Here is a 16,868-nt window from a genome sequence, read left to right on the forward strand (position 1 = left end):
TGGGAAATAGGTCAGACAAATATCTGCTGATGGGCCATAGACCATAGTGCATCTCAAACATTTACACCCGATACATTAGAACGCCATCAACATTTACAGATAAGCAGATATTTGTAAATGCAAGCAAACGTTGCATTGAAAAGACAGTATTTTAGCTACCATTTTTAGTTTGCGATAAACATTATAGATAAGTGTCATAAGCTAGCTACTGTTAGCTAAAGCTATGCACTTGGCAAAATACATAATGAACATATCTGTAATGTTATACTACGTAAAACAGTATTTTTAGATGATAAGCAATGTCATCTATAGGCTAACCCAAACGGAAATAAAACCAAAATATATATATAACAATGTTTAGTACATACCACATTACAAACATTTATATTTGAGCAGATATTCACGGATATTTGTTGTGACATTAAAAGACAATGTTTCACTTAAGCTGATAAAAGCTAGGCAATATAGTCTTATAAATGATATTAGTTTTATATTATCAGAATACAAATTATATGAGATTTGATAACTTACTCATCATAGCAACTTGTTGGAATATCCTCAGCTGGATCAATTCGCTCTTCAAAATGCAAACGTTCGTCGTCAGAATTGCAATCTTCTTCTGAGGAAAAGGTAAATTCTTCCTCACTGTCCAAAACCATCTGGAGAGCTTCCTCGCCGGTATAGCGTGCCATCTTTCAAACGTGTAGGAAAATCAAATAATCTCTGTGGAAACTTGTTTTTTTTATGCCATTGTCCGGGGGGCGTGTGCATCGTATCTGAATCGCCCAAACGATGAATAGCGGGTGGGTGTGTCCCTTCTCAGGTCATTATGAGATAATGAAGTGAAACGGAAAGTCTGTACTTCTCCTTGGTTTCACACAGATTACATAAATTGAGAATATTTGTTTTCGATTTGATATGCTTCACCTAAAAGTACACACTTCAAGCTTTCTATAGATATATGTCTCATGTCAGTGTGTCAAGTATTTGCTGAGTTTTAGTTCATTTTAGTGACGCATTTTAGGGAGAGACTCACGGAGACTGAGAAGAGTGAAAGGGCACCCTGTATATTTTCTTTGTTTAAAAAAAACGAAATTTTGTTCATATTGTGATCGTACACAATTAAAAGTAGACCCTTTACAGATTCAGGTGATGTATTACTTTTACATGTCTGATCAAAATTGACGGAGTAGTTTAAGTTCTTTTTGCTGTCATCTGGAATATATGCAGTTGCTCCCGCCGGCGCCTTTGCCGACCCCAGGATGTTAAAGGACAACTAGACCCACTGCCGAGCCAACTGTCACAGAAGACAGAACATAAAAAAAAAAAGAAACACAACGCAGAGAATTAAATGAAAGAACTTCAGTCATCCATTAACATGATCAAGATTGCCGTTCTAGTAATCATCATGAACATTGCACAAGCTATAGACTCCAGAAACAACATATTCTTAGAACTGATGAATATGTCAAGAAATGCCTTGTTTGCTGGAAAGAACGTTTGCATGCCACACCCACCTTCAGTAAAAGCAGGGATTTCATGGGTGGCACACCCAATCTCCCACTGTGACATGTGCACCTTATTCAGAGTTCAAACGAGTGGAATATTCAACATAAGTACATGCCACCACATCACATCTCCTCCAGCTTCTCCGTGTTGCATTCCTGGATTACCATCCTGCAACCTAACTTCAGCCACTCCCATTATGACACATCTACTCTTGCCAATGACTTTTCCTTGGTGCATGGAAAATGATGCTCCAGCCTCGACTCCATTGGGTGAAATTCCTCATGAACGTTGCAGCTTTGTGATCAAAATGAGAACATATTCCCATGTGGACATTACTCCATCAGCAGGAAGAGAGGAAAAGGACTTAGAAGTTTGTCTCCACAGGACATCATCTCTCCCAAAATTCTTCTCAGTAAATCAGTGGTGTATGATTCCTCCACCGACTGGCACCTTCTGGTTATGTGGAACTTCTGTCTACAACATCCTACCTAGCCAATTCAATGGCAGGTGCACCTTGGTTTATGTTCTACCGGCTATCAGAGAGAATACACACTCCTCCCCAAGCTCTCCACATTTACTAAGATCAGCTACTACCACAAACAAAGAAGATGGCTGCATTCCCGGACTCACTTGTGCACAAACATGGTGGTCAAGAACTCTTGGAGCCTTAATCCCGTTTTATGGTGTCATACAGGCCCTGGATCAAGTCAGAAGCTTATCGAATTCTGTACTGAAACTAGCTAATGATACAGCTTTGGCCCTAGGTAACATCACGGACACTCTCGCTTCGCACAAGATAATGATCTTACAAAACACAGTAGCCCTGGATTACATTCTTGCAACGCAAGGGGGAGCCTGCACCATTATTGGCCCTGAATGCTGCACCGGGTTAATGGATCCAACAGAGAACTTGAACAAAATCCAACGAGACATTCTTGATCTTTCAGAAAAATTACACCAAATGACTGAAGATAATTCTTCATGGTTCGGAGAACTGTTAGGTAAACCCTGGCTGTGGATCAAGGAAATAGCAATTCTGCTGTTATTTTTCCTACTGGTATACTATCTATGCGTCCACAGTATCAAGTGTTTCATTCAAATGACCCACGACCATCATGAGGAAATAACAGTTCCAACCAGAAAAGACTATTACCGTAAGAACTTCACGGACCCTAGAAGCACGTTTGTTTCTGTGTCAGCATGCTTTTCATCACTACAGACAATCAACACAGAACTTTTTAAGTGTCTAAATTTGTATTTTATGAGAGTTTTTTTTTTAGAACTCTCAAAGGAGGAATTGTTGGATTACAAATTTCTAAAAGGTTATGTATATTGTGGTTTACATTTTTTACATTCTAAAAGCAGACAGCCCAAGCCCTGAGACAGTAACCTTTTGTCTTTATGCAGTTCCTGGACATCTGGCAGGTTTCCCAAGTTAAGTGTGAAGTCTAAGTTCAAGGTACAACTGTGCCTTTTGTTTAGCACCTTTGCATTTGAATAACACTTGTATGCTAAATAGATCAAGGCTGGGAAAAATCTTTTACTGGGCTGATTTCCTGTACTGCATTTGCATGCTTTGTTTAGATTGATTCCACCTCTATGTACTCCTCCTCCTTCAAACCTATATACTCTGCTGTGCTGAGATTTAGTTAGACTTTTGATGACTGCAGAGCTACGCAGCACGTTCTCAATAAAGAATTCTGCTGAAGATACCCAAGAGTCTCCTGGTTTTCGCTTTTGAGTTTTCCAACACTGGTTAAAAGTATCACTGAGAAAATCATTAATTTCTTGTACTGTATAATAAGGTGGTTTCATTTCTAAGTTGTAAGTTTCATTTGTAAGCTGTAAGTTCATTTGTAAGGCCTGTCACAGGTTGATGTGGATCAGCCTTCAGATAGCTGATCCACATCAACCTGTGACAGGCCAACTGATGCTTGCGAGTCCCGAGGCTCTCTGACTCCCACAAGCTCATCAGGCTCCATGGGGCGCTAAGTAGGTGTTTCCCGCAGCAACGGTCTCAGATCCAGCGTTCGCCGCACTGCGAACATTACCACATTCATTAGTGTTCACGGAACACTTTCCCGCATTCTCAGTATGACTGATCGATGCGTCCTCTTTATGATTTTCAACACCTTTTGACAATGAATCTCGCTGATCAGTTTTATCACTGCCATCCTGGTTACCATTTACAATGGCTGGTGCCACCTAGCTAACAGTTCTTGGTTCTCAGAACGTTCTGGGAACATTAGTTTTTGGTTCCAAGAACGTTCCTAAGAATGTTCCCTGTTGGTTAGCCAGGAAACGTTTCTTAACGTAAATAGAACATTTCCTAGGTTAGGGGAACGTCCTGGGAACCTTCCAGGAACATTCTCTGTAGGTTAGAAAAATAAAACCTAAAAATAACCTGCAGGGAACGTTCTGGGAAGGTGTTTGCTGGGCACTTGCTCCAAAGGTGTTTTAGGCTCAGTCTCAGTCTCATTTTGTTCAGTCACCTTATTTTAGACTCCAAACTGCTATGATTTTGAATGCTGAATTTCAACATTTGGACGTTTCCGCAAAATTGACTTTGGCAGGTAAACATTACATAACTTTTTTTACCAGTATTTTTTCATCAATGTTGACAGATTGGGCAGGTTTTGAGTTGTACTACGTGGTATAAAATGGGCTTGGACAGGTGGAATTTTGATATTTCTGTTGTAGTCTTCTTTAGAGAACAAGTGTTGTGAGCTACTGTAATATGAAAACACATCATAACTAATAATTATACAGTCTTCTATGATATTACCTTGCATGAATATATGTGAAAAAAAAAACTAAATAAAAAATAAACAAATTTGAATTTAATTAGTTAACTTAGCTAGCTTACTACAAATTTGATGCAGCAAGTTATATTTTTATAATGTCATTTGCTGCATCATGAAACTGCTACCTTGCACTTTTAATGGTTCTAAACACAACTTCTTGACCTGACTGAACAGTTTTTGTTCCGTAAATTTAAGGATTGTTCCCATCGATATTAATTAACTGTTCTACTTACCGAGTGGAAAATCGCAGTGGACGCCATACAATGACGTCAGCACCACTGATTGATTGATTGATTAATAAATAAATAAATAAATAAAATCAATCAACCAACCAACCAACAAATAAATAAATAAATAAACAATTAAGTAAATAATAAGTTGATGCATCACATTGCGCTGATTAATCATTGATTAGCCAAACATATTCACAGCACATTTCATATTAGACAGCAAGTAATTTTTTAAATTAAAAATCAGTTGGAGAGCTAGATAAATATGACTTGGGGGCCGCCAACTGACTATCCCTGCCATAACTAATTTATTGTAGCCTATTCTTTTTATCGTAGCCTATTTTTCCACCCATGCTTACCTAACACGTCAAATTTCAACGCCGCAGGTTCTGGTACAGAATTCTATAGGGAATCCCTTGACATTGAAAAATTATGCTAAAGGGGTACCCTGTGCGTCAAAAAGTGATGCCAAGGGGTCCTGACCAAGTGTCAATATGTGACAAGTTGGGAGTGAGAACATGTTGTCAAAAACAACACAGTTGGGAAAAAAGGTCAAGCTCACAGAAGACAGTTGTTACATCACAGATGTAAATTAAAAGCTGATAGCTACTGCAACAAAAGAAGGCAGTCTCTATTATGTGAACTGTAGAGAAAATGATCAGGTGCATATAACAGAAAATGTGAATGTGCATAAAGAGACCAAGGAACAAATCTGGCACCGATGTTATGGCCACCTAGGGATACAAAATCTGAAGAAGCTGTCTAGTCAATGGTTTTGACTTTGATGTCTCAAAAGACATACACTTATGTGATTCATGTGCTAAAGGAAAACATCATCACAGTAAGTTCACAACTAATGATTGCAAAAGAGATGTTGAACCACTTAGTGCACAGTTATGTCTGTGCAAAAATGAATGCAAAGTCCTTAAGTGGGGGCAGATAGCAGTTTTAGTTACTCAAAAATGTTCTGAGGGCAGAAAGGAAAATGATTGGTTTACAGACTCAACCAATGAAACTGAAGCAGAGGCGGGGTAAGGAAATTTGGACGTGTGGAGGGAATAGTCAAGTCAAGTCAAGTCACCTTTATTTATATACCGCCTTTAACAATACAGAATTGTGACAAGGCGGCTGTACAGTATTAAATAGGAAACAGTACATCAACAATGCCAAGGACAACAATAAACACTCAATTTTCAGATAAAGGTAGTTAATCAAATACAATAAAATAAAATACAATATTGTGTGAAGAGAAAGTGTCCCCAACTAAGCAAGCCAGAGGTGACAGCGGCAAAGAACCAAAACTCCATCGGTGACAAATGGAGAAAAAAACCTTGGGAGAAACCAGGCTCAGTCGGGAGGCCAGTTCTCCTCTGGCCAGACGCAGAGGACTCACCAGGTTCCTGTGGTCTCGTGCTGACAGCCGTCTAGGTGACGAGGTCTTCACTGGGGATCCGTCTCTGGGGCTCATCTAGTCGATGTGGTCTCCACTGACATTCAGGGCTGTAGAGGTTGTCTCTAGGTGCCGATCCACCGTCTGGGCTGGGTACGGACTGGATCTGGGGGACTGCAGTGACCATCTGATCTGGATACGGACTGGATCTGGCGGTTAAGGTGACCTCGGAACAAGAAAGAAACAGACTAATATTAGAATAGATGCCATTCTTCTGACGATGCACTGAGTACATCGGGTGTTATGGGAAGTGTTCCTGGTTCCGGTTGACCTAATTAGTGCAGCCTAACAATCCTTTAATGGATTTGAATTATAAGAATATGTTGATGTGTTATATGTAAGCAAGGTTAAAAAGATGGGTCTCTAATCTAGATTTAAACTGACAGAGTGTGTCTGCGTCCCGAACAGTGTAGCGTAGATTGTTCCAGAGTTTGGGCACTAGATAAGAAAATGATCTGCCGGCTGCGGTTGATTTTGATATTCTAGGTGTTATCAAATTGCCGGAGTTTTGAGAACGCAGTGGACGTGAGGGACTATAATGCGATAAGAGCTCACTCAGGTACTGAGGAGCTAAACCATTCAGGGCTTTATAAGTAATTAGCAAGATTTTAAAATCTATACAATGTTTAATAGAGAGCCAGTGCAGTGTTGACAGAACCGGGCTAATATGATCATACTTTCTGGTTCTAGTAAGAACTCTAGCTGCTGCATTTTGGACCAGCTGGAGTTTGTTTATTAAGCGAGCAGAACAACCACCCAATAAAGCATTACAATAATCTAACCTTGAGGTCATAAACGAATACTTCAGATAGAAACGTTATTAACGCTTCGTGGGAGCCATTTGTCGCAAGGTAAGTGAATTTACCATGTATTTTATTAAAGAAATAATAATAAATCAACATCTCAAAGGTTTACTGAGATAATTAGTGGGCAAAGACGCACAGAATAAGTAATCATCAACTACATATCATATCATATGCATGTTTATTCAACTGCTTTATCAGTCGATCGCACCAAAGCTGCTTATGGGGTAGACTGAGTAAAACATGCTAAACTGTACTAACAGTACTAAACTTAATTATGCGCTGCTCTCGGGGCAGGAGTACTTAATAGGTCTGTATTACTGTAACTTTTAGAGTACTATGCACTGCTCTCAGGGCAGGAGTACTGAACAGGTCCGTATTACTGTTATTTTTAGTGTACTATGCGCTTCTCTCAGGGCAGGAGTACTGAACAGGTTCGTATTACTGTTACTTTTACTGAACTATGCGCTGCTCTCAGGGCAGGAGTACTCAATAGGTCTGTATTATTTTTAGTGTACTATGTGCTGCTATCAGAGCATGATATATATTATATATATTATATAGAATATATATATATATATATATTTTTCTTTTTAATTTGTTCTATATAGTGTTGATATTTTGGTATAATTTTATTTTTCTATTCAGTAAATCTACACGTATTTTTAAGGGTATTCACTTTTTTTTTTAATCATTATATTTATAAAACAGTAGACAATTTCTGTATGACTGATTGATCTTTTATTTTATTCTTCATTTACCTGGAGGAGTTGCAAAATCTGGACAAATCAAAGGAGCTAACACTGAAGATCTGATGCTGCCAAGTCCAAAATGGTGCAAAAATGGAGATGTATGAAAAATGGTGTATGTTTGGTTCCACCTGATAAGAGCACATAATAGCCAGATTCAGACGGTAACTGGTAATCATGGGGACGCAAGCAATTTTCAACATTTACAGGGGTTAGTATGTGATTTTATTGCCATCTGAATCCAGAATGTTGGTGTTTCTCACACCACCATCGTAAAAATTCCTGGCCAAATTACCTACTGTTTTTTAGACACCAAGGTTGTGTGGTAATTTAAATGCCATCCAAAGAAATCGATAAAAATGAACTGTTTAAATCCTTTTTGATTTCTGTTTAACATTGTATGCTAACTGTTGTACTTTGCTGTAATTTGCATGCTTATTTACTATTGAAAAAAAAAAAGTATCTACAAGAAAAATATTTCATAACTGCTCCAGCACAGCGAGTGGGAGCTGTTAAGAACAAAAAAACAAGAAAAGTACTTGAACATTAATCATTATCATGGCAGTAACAGGTATGCAATAACATTTTTAAATACGTATATAGGCCTACAATTACATACATAAAAATATAAACAAAGCAGCTTTGTCATTATAGTCCCTTACGTCCGCTGCATTCTCAAAACTGGCAATTTAATAATACCTAAAATATCAAAATCAACACTGTTCGGGATGCAGACTGTCTCAGAGTCACCAGCCATGCCCACCTTACCTGACACGCCAGCCTCCTACTCACGTTCACAGTCTCCTGATTATTAATCACGCACAGCTGCATCCACTTACCTGCACCTTTATATACGCACTCACCTCATTCCCTTGTTGGCTGGTCTCGAGGTTGCACACGGCATCTAGCTCGGACTTACCTGTTCCTCTCTGGAGCACCTTTCGGACCTTATTCGCACAATCTGTGACTCCCTTCAGCCATCCACCACCATGTCAACCACAGTTCCATGTCCCATGGCCAAACCTGCGACCTATTCTGGTGAGGCTGCTTCATGCAGCGGGTTCCTTCTGCAGTGCTCACTCTCCTTCGAACTACAACCTCATCAGTTTGTCAATGACAAAGCCAAGGTAACTTTCATCATCTCTTTGTTGTGAGGAAGAGCGTTGCAGTGGGCGGAATCTCTCTGGAACTCACAAAGTTTGTTAGTCTGCTCATTAGAGTTTGTCGAACATTTCCGCGATGTGGAATCCATACTTGTCCCATCCAATGGGACTTAGACGATCAGATCCGTGCCGCCACTCTTACCGAACCTGCTCCACTGGGAGGTCCAGAAGGGAAGGACTATGTTCCCACCACCCTTCACCTCACCCTTCTAGACTCCGTTCATACGTCTCCAGGATCAGGACACCCAGGCAGCCAACGAACCCTCTCGCTACTCCGGAACTGGTACTGGTGGCCCAGCATGGCCCGGGATGTCGCCCGTTGCATAAAAGGCTGCGTGGCTGGTGTGGTGCCATGACCACCACACCATTGGTGCCCTTACCCTTGCCTCGCCGACCCTGGTCACACCTGGGAGTGGACTTTGCCACTGATCTTCCTGCCTCACAAGGATTTATCACAATTCTCATTGATGTTCTCCAAAAGACTGCAAACTCATCCCTCTGAAAGGATTACCTACTGCATTGGAAACTGTGGAAGCTCTGTTTCATAATGCCTTTCGTCACTTCGGAATCCCAGAGGATATAGTCTCCGATCGGGGACCCCAGTTCATTTCCAGGGTCTGGCGAGGATTCTTCCAGCCTCCTAGAAGTATCAGTAAGCTTATCCTCAGGGTACCATCCGCAGTTGAATGGCCAGGCCACAAGCGTAAGATCCAGGAAACCGGCGATATCTCCAGGCCTACTGTCATAAACACCAAGACAGCTGGAGCCAGAAACCACAGGCCTGACTCCATTTCAATGCATTCTCGGATACCAACCACCACTCTTCCCCTGGACTGGAGAACTTACCGAAGTCCCAGCGGCAGATTATTGTTTCTGTGAGACTGAGAGGGTATGGGACTATGGTATACACACATCCTTCACTCAAGTAGAAGTACAGACACTCATATTTAAAAATACTCTGGTAAAAGTAAAAGTACTGACTACACTTTTTTTACTCAAGTTAAAATAAAAAGAAGTATGAGCTGACATGTACTTAAGTAAAAAGTACCCATTAGTACCGCCTGTTTTAGTGTCATGCTGGTAACCCACAACAAATTCTGGAGACACCTATTTTTTGTATGGCCATCACATTAAAAGGTTTAAAACCTAACAATTAAACAAAATAATTAAAGGTTATCTCTTGAACTGCACTTTCATTTCTATTTTCCTTTTCAGTCTCTTTATTTTCCATATTTCTCTGCATCTCACTTTGTGTGTGTTTACTCTTTTTTTCCCACTAATTTTCTTGTACCTGTCCCTTTTCCCATCAGCCATCTACTGTTATGAACAGAACTGTCTCCACCTTCTTGCAAAACAACCACCTCATTGTATTCTGTTTGCAATAACATAATTTTAGCTCATGTGTTGTTTTATTGTAAAATTACTTAAATACTATAGATTTAGTAAAACTATATTTTCTAAATTGCCTAAATGTCAAAAATAGTACAATAATAATTACATATGACAATATATTTACAGAAAAATTCTTATTCTGCACATGTTATTGCTTTATCATGAGTCATATTTTTCTTTTATTAGAATTAACCATGGTTTTTGGCGGATTGATTACAATCTGTTTTAATTCACAACCATAGTTTTACTACAAATTTCATGGTTAGGCTATGGTTAGTGTGGCAAAAAAAAAAAAAAGGTTAATTTGTGGTTACCATGGATTAACTATAATCATGATTTTTGGTTTTAATTTTCGTAAGGGTTGTGTTATTATCTGATCTGCTCTAGCTCCCTCTAAACTTATTATGAAACGATATCTTATAACATTTGTTTGCTAAATTACTACTGTAACTTCACAGTAGATAATAATAATGTCCTTTTACATACAGTATTTTGAGTAAGTGTCATTTAGTTTAGTTTAGTTTAGTTTACAGTATTATTAATCCTCTGGCTGCTACTGGTAAGAGTTGCTAGCACTTAACTAACTAAACAAAGACAAATCTACAGTAGCCTATTTACAGATGAAACTGACCTGCACTTGAAGTCCTGGTCAATCGTTTTGCCTCTCAGATCTACTCCATTCTCATTGCATTGATTACTCTGATAGAAACCGTTTGACGGAAATGCGGAGCAAGACGTTCTTAGAATGGAAAGCAATGGCGGAAATATCTACTGGAAGACAGCTGAATATCTTACGCATAGACAATGGAGGAGAATATACATCATCTGAGTTTCAGGATTTCCTTAAGAAAGAAAGAATTCGACATGAGCTCACAGTGCCAAAAACTCCTGAGCAAAATGAAGTAGCCGAATGAATGAACAAAACACTGACAAAGACTGTGAGATCAGTGTTAGCTGTTGCAAAGCTACCACAAAAGTTCTGGGCAGAAGCACTGTCAACAGCTGTGTATCTAAGAAACATAAGTCCAATGAAATCTGTGAAAGGAATGACTCCCTTTAAAGTCTGGGTAGATGAGAAGCCGAAGGTTGCGCATCTTTGGATGTACTGTATATGCGCATGTACCCAAAGATGAACGGAAGAAACTGGATCCCAACGCAAAGAAGTGTATCCTTTTAGGATATGAAACAGAAACAAAAGGATATCGACTCTATGATTCAAAACTTGCAAAGGTGTTTTACAGTCGAGATGTGATATTTAATGAATTGGATCATGCATTTGAGAAGTTGCAAATGAGGAAGGTGCTGTGAAACAACATGTGGAATTTGACTGTAAAGAACCTGAGAAGGAGGTATCACCCAAACAAAAGGTCCAAAGATCAGAAAGAGTGAGAAAACCATCAGATTATGGAGAGTGGGTGACAGTCACTAGTAACCAGACAACTGAACCCAAGACTATAAAAGATGTCCTATCCAGTCCAGACAAGGCCAAATGGAAGGAAGCTATGGAGAAAGAAATGGAACCACTGTATGCAAATGATGTTTGGAATCTGGTAGAACTGCCAAAAGGTCGAAAAGCAGCAGGCAGTAAATGGGTGTTCAAGGTCAAAGTTGATGCTGATAGAAGTGTACATGCAACAACCTGAAGGTTTTGTTGTCAAAGGAAAGGAGCACCAAGTTTGCAAACTAAATCGCAGCATCTACAGCCTTAAGCTGTAAAAAATTTGGAATGGAAAACTCAAAGCCAGTAAGCACAGCAGTAGACATTAAAACAAAACTTGTCAAACACTCTGATGACAGTGAAGTAGTGGATTCAAAACAATTTCAGTCTGCTGTTGGTCTACTTGTCAACAAGAACAAGCCCAGACATTGCTTAAGCAGTGAACAAGGTTGCAAGACGTATCATGAGATACCTAAAGAGCACCTTGAATTTAGGTCTGCTATATAGCAAAGACAAGCTAAAAGAATTCATTCGATTCTCTGATGCAGATTGGACTGGAGACCAAGATGACCGTAAGTCCATGTCAGGATACATGTTCCAAATCAGTGGAGCAGCTGTGAGTTGGAGAAGCAAGAAACAGACATGTGTAGCTCTCTCCACTGCTGAAGCTGAGTACATGGCATTGGTAAGTGCAGCTCAAGAAGCAGCCCGGATGCAACATCTGATGATAGATCTAAAGGTCAACCAAGCAGGACCAACAGTGATGTTTGAGGACAATCAATCTGTGATCTGCATGGCAAAGAATCCTCAATTTCACAGATGTGCCAAACACATTGACATTAAATACCACTTCATTTGGGAGAAAATTGCAGATAGAGTCATTGATCTGAAGTACTGCAACACTGACAACATGGCTGCTAACTGATCATTTCTGTTTTGAGTGAAAAAGAGTGTTGGAAAGCACTCTTATCAGTGTAAGAAAAGGTGAAGAGGACATTGAAGATCTTGATGAAGTATGCTGTTTATTGCAGCATATCAGTGGCAAAATACATGTACCTTGGGTTCAACGGAGTCGGAATGAACCCAGAACATCCTAATCTCAAACCTTTTATACAGTTACAGTTTACTACTCTTAATGTAAATGAAGTGGCTCCTTTCGTCACAGCTGTGGTCTGTATGTTAATTAAGTTCTGGCACCCTTTGTCTGAGATGGTTCTCAGTGTCTTACACCCACTCCCATTCTACAATTGGTCACCTTTTGCTCTTCTTTATAATAATTAAGCCATTTTTGGGAAATGAGCATGATTAAACATATATTGAGGAGTGGAATCTGGATCGAGGCAGACTATAATTTTTTACAGTCCCCTCTTTGATGCTCTTGGCCTGGAAGCATCATCACATCCACTCCCTTATACAGATTACACCTCCCTGCCTGGGTAGGTGCCCAGTGGCGGTGAAGCCCTGGCTTAGGTTGTTCCCTTATGGCCATCTGAGAATCTTACCTGTCTTTGGGTCGACACCTCATGTACACTGGTTATCGCGCCATCCAATTAGGCAAAATTATCTTAGACTTTTTCCAAAATATAGCAAAAAGACATGTAAACATTTTCTTGGGTTTGGGAGAGGAGCACTGGAGAACTATAACAGCAAAAGGAATTATGTAAACGTAGTAAACATTATGACAGTACAAACATAGGCAAAAGCCAAAGGAGCAAAACATCAATCAGTACCATAAAGTGTGTGTGTTTGTGTGTGTGTGTGCAAGTGTTTTCTTTCACATACATTCTGTCCTTTTTATCAACGTGAACATCCTTTGTCCACATGTGTGCATTCATTAGACAATAATATTTTTTTTCTGCATTTGAGTATGCATATCTTTCTAGTGTCATGTGCTTTGTGTCCATTCTCTCAGTGTGGACATCCACATGTGTGCCTTCAGTAGACAATAATATATTTTCTGTATTCGAGTATGCATGAATTTGTCTTTCTAGTGTCATGTGCAGTGGTGAGTTTGTGTCTTTGTGCATTTCTTTGTGTGGGTATGTCCTTTGCCCACTTGTTTTCCATCTTGGTGATAAGGCTGTCCATAGTCTCTAAAAATCTTTGTGTTTCCCTTATCTGTTGTCCATTCTTTTCACATTGGATAGCAAGTCCTCAGAAAGAAGCAGTCACTGGTGTTGTTGCAGTGCAGTTCTCTCAATGAATCTCAGGGTTTCTAGATCTTTTAGGCCGGGAGTTCTGGATCTTGCAGGTCTGGAAATCTCTTGATTTTCTTGGTCATGGTGATCACCCTGTTCTTTACGGAGTCCTTTTTTCTTGTGGAAGTCTTCTGGCTCCACTGGTTCTCCGGAAATCTTGTCCTTTGGATGACCGGATCATTTTTATCCAGGAGGTTACACCTTTCCAGCAAACATCTCAATGCTTATACCTGAAACAAGATCAAAAAGAAGAGGTTGCCCCCCTTTCCCCCACAAAAATCTTTTCACATCCAAAACATCAGTGTTACAGAAATTTAATCACAGAATGTAATTAAATAATTTCTCAGAATATATATTTAAATACCAGTGCCATTAACACATTTCTCATAAATTATGAAGAATCACCCCCCTTTTGATAGTAAACATATTTTTCTAAAATATGGTACTATCATAAAAAAAAATCTCCAATTCACATAAACATCTGCTTGTGACTGAGCTACAGTCATGTTCATGCAGTGCTGTGTCTGACAAGGTGTGAATGGCCTCTTCATTATTTCCTTTCTACAATGCCAACTGGGTTTCTAAATTGCCTATCTTTTTAAGCAAATCACGATAGCCCATCTTTCTTTTGTGTGAAAAGTGACACTGTCTTGTCTTGTGTCCCACCCTTCCATAAGCAAAACAAACAACTTCCTAACCTTTCTCCAAACAATGCCTTGCTATGTGACCATATTTTCCACATGCATGACAGACAAACCTTTGATGAGGGGTCTCACGGTCTTGACAATGTCTAGCAATGTGAGCTTTTCCACATGCATAACAGTGAGTAATACCTTCTGAATTTACTCTGTCAAATCTCCTTGGTCTCTGATGGAAACCACCAGATAATCTAGAACATTCTATCTTGCCAAAGGCAGCAACTGGTTGTCTAGATTCTGCAGCTTTCCTCTGACTATTTGCATTGAAATACTGTGTCATTTTGGAAATGATTTGCTCGTATGGTGCATTTACATCTACATGAAAAGCAATGCATTTTTAGCCTCTAGCTCATCTACTCTCCTCTTAGTTACTTTGTACGATGCAAGAACAGCTCGAAGTGCATTGGCAATGTTTCCTTTTTTGTTCCTAGGCATTTTTGGATAGATTTCAAATTTAGAGATAGCCCATTCATTTAGTTTATCAACAATCTTCTCTATTCCATCAAACATTCCTTGAGTGCCGTGTTTAGTGATGTATTTAACAATCATTTCTTCCATTTTCAAAATCTTATTAAATTGTCTTCAGCAATTCAATAGGCTTTATTCCTTCACTGACTGAACATTATCTAGTTACTTTAACCTCCTGGGGTCGATGATGTCCAGTCTCTTCCATCTGCTTCATTATTTTTAATTAGATCATGCCAATACTCTGTTCTCGAATAGATGTTTAACATGATAAACAATAATTATTAGTTTCTCAGATATAAAATGTCCTTTTTACGTTAGTACAAATGCGTGAGTCTATGGCTACAAATTCATACACTATATATACAATATATATATATATATATTACAGATGCTCATGATATTAACATGCTCACAGATGTTTTTCTTATGTTGTTTGTTTTTTAGTGATCTGATACCTGCACAACAGATGAATCCTGCTGTCTGTCAGACTGAGAGCGCTGTACTAACATCAGATGTTCAACTACACTTATATTCTAGTGTAAAAAAAGTTCCTTGACTACTGATGATGAGTTTAGAGATATCAGGTATGATTTACTTTTTTCACTTGTTGAACAGAATTCAGAAAACAGTTTTCAGAAACTATACACAGCCTGTTCACATCTCTGTGGTTAGATCTGGGTGCTCAATAATGTGTATTTGACCTTCATTATGTATATTTTGATTCTACTGTGTTGTAAATAAAATAGAAATAATCTGAAACTTCATTCTTTGAATCTCTTATTGTTTCTTACCTGACAGTCACTGTCACTGATGGGCCATTAGGGAGGGCTCTTTGTCTCTCAGGTGTGAATTGCTAAATATTCATGGGTCATTGCCATTCCTTTGCATATTCCCTTTCGATCATAAAACATGTCTTAGAAAATTTACATCAATATATTATTTTCTCTGAATGAGTGAACAAGATGATTTTCACATCATTTTGTAGAAAAAACTCTAGCATACCACATCCAGTTCTCAAAAGTCTTGTGAACAAATGATCTATATGTGTTTCATGGCCTTATTTCAGTGACTTAAAACATTTTGTTTTTCACTAACCATGCATAAACATTGTTTTCTCAAAAACACAAACATGTACATTCATGTTGCTTACATATTATTGTAGTCGTATTTGTGCTGATTACAGTGTAACCAGACTTTAGCCATGAAACTGTTTTTAGGATACTGAAAAAAGCACAAATGTCAAGGCATGTCAAAATTTCTCCAGGGACCCAAAACACCCTCAGACCCCAGAGGATTAAGATACCTGTTAGTCTAATTATTCACAGCTCCTTTGCTTTGGACGCAAATGAATAACCACATTCATCAAAATAGCCACACTATGTCAGCTTCTAAACCAAATTTTTACTTCTTCGGACATGGCCACACTCCGTTGGGCCTTACACTTTACTACACAAAACTGTTAAAAATGTAACACTGTCACAGTACATCGGACAAAACCACACTACTTTGGGTTTTAGGTTATATTTTTAAAAAAGTTTACTTAGCCACAGTACGTCGGGCAAATCAACTTTAAACTTTGGGCTTTAAACTTCAGAGTCACAGTGCACTGGACTCACTACACTAAAACACACAGCAGTTATAAAATAATTCTGTGACCACACTGCGGCAGGTCGTTTCAGTTACTTTAGAAATTCATCAGAATTACCACAACAACTCACTCCATTTCAATTACGTTAGAAACTTACAAATCTGTTCCAGTTACTTTAGGAACAATAGGTCTAATACAAGTCTGCTACCACACTATGTCGGGCTGATTCAATTACTTTAAAATCTTAACAGAATTATAACAGACCAACAAGTTTCAGTTACTTTCAAAGTTTTCAGAAACTTTGACTTAAGTACTTTGCTTCAGTTACTGTAGAAACAACAATTCTAATACAACTCTGTAACCACACTGCGTTGGGCT

This window comes from Labeo rohita, chromosome 19, assembly GCF_022985175.1.
Source record: "Labeo rohita strain BAU-BD-2019 chromosome 19, IGBB_LRoh.1.0, whole genome shotgun sequence".
In the NCBI taxonomy this organism is placed as follows: domain Eukaryota; kingdom Metazoa; phylum Chordata; class Actinopteri; order Cypriniformes; family Cyprinidae; genus Labeo; species Labeo rohita.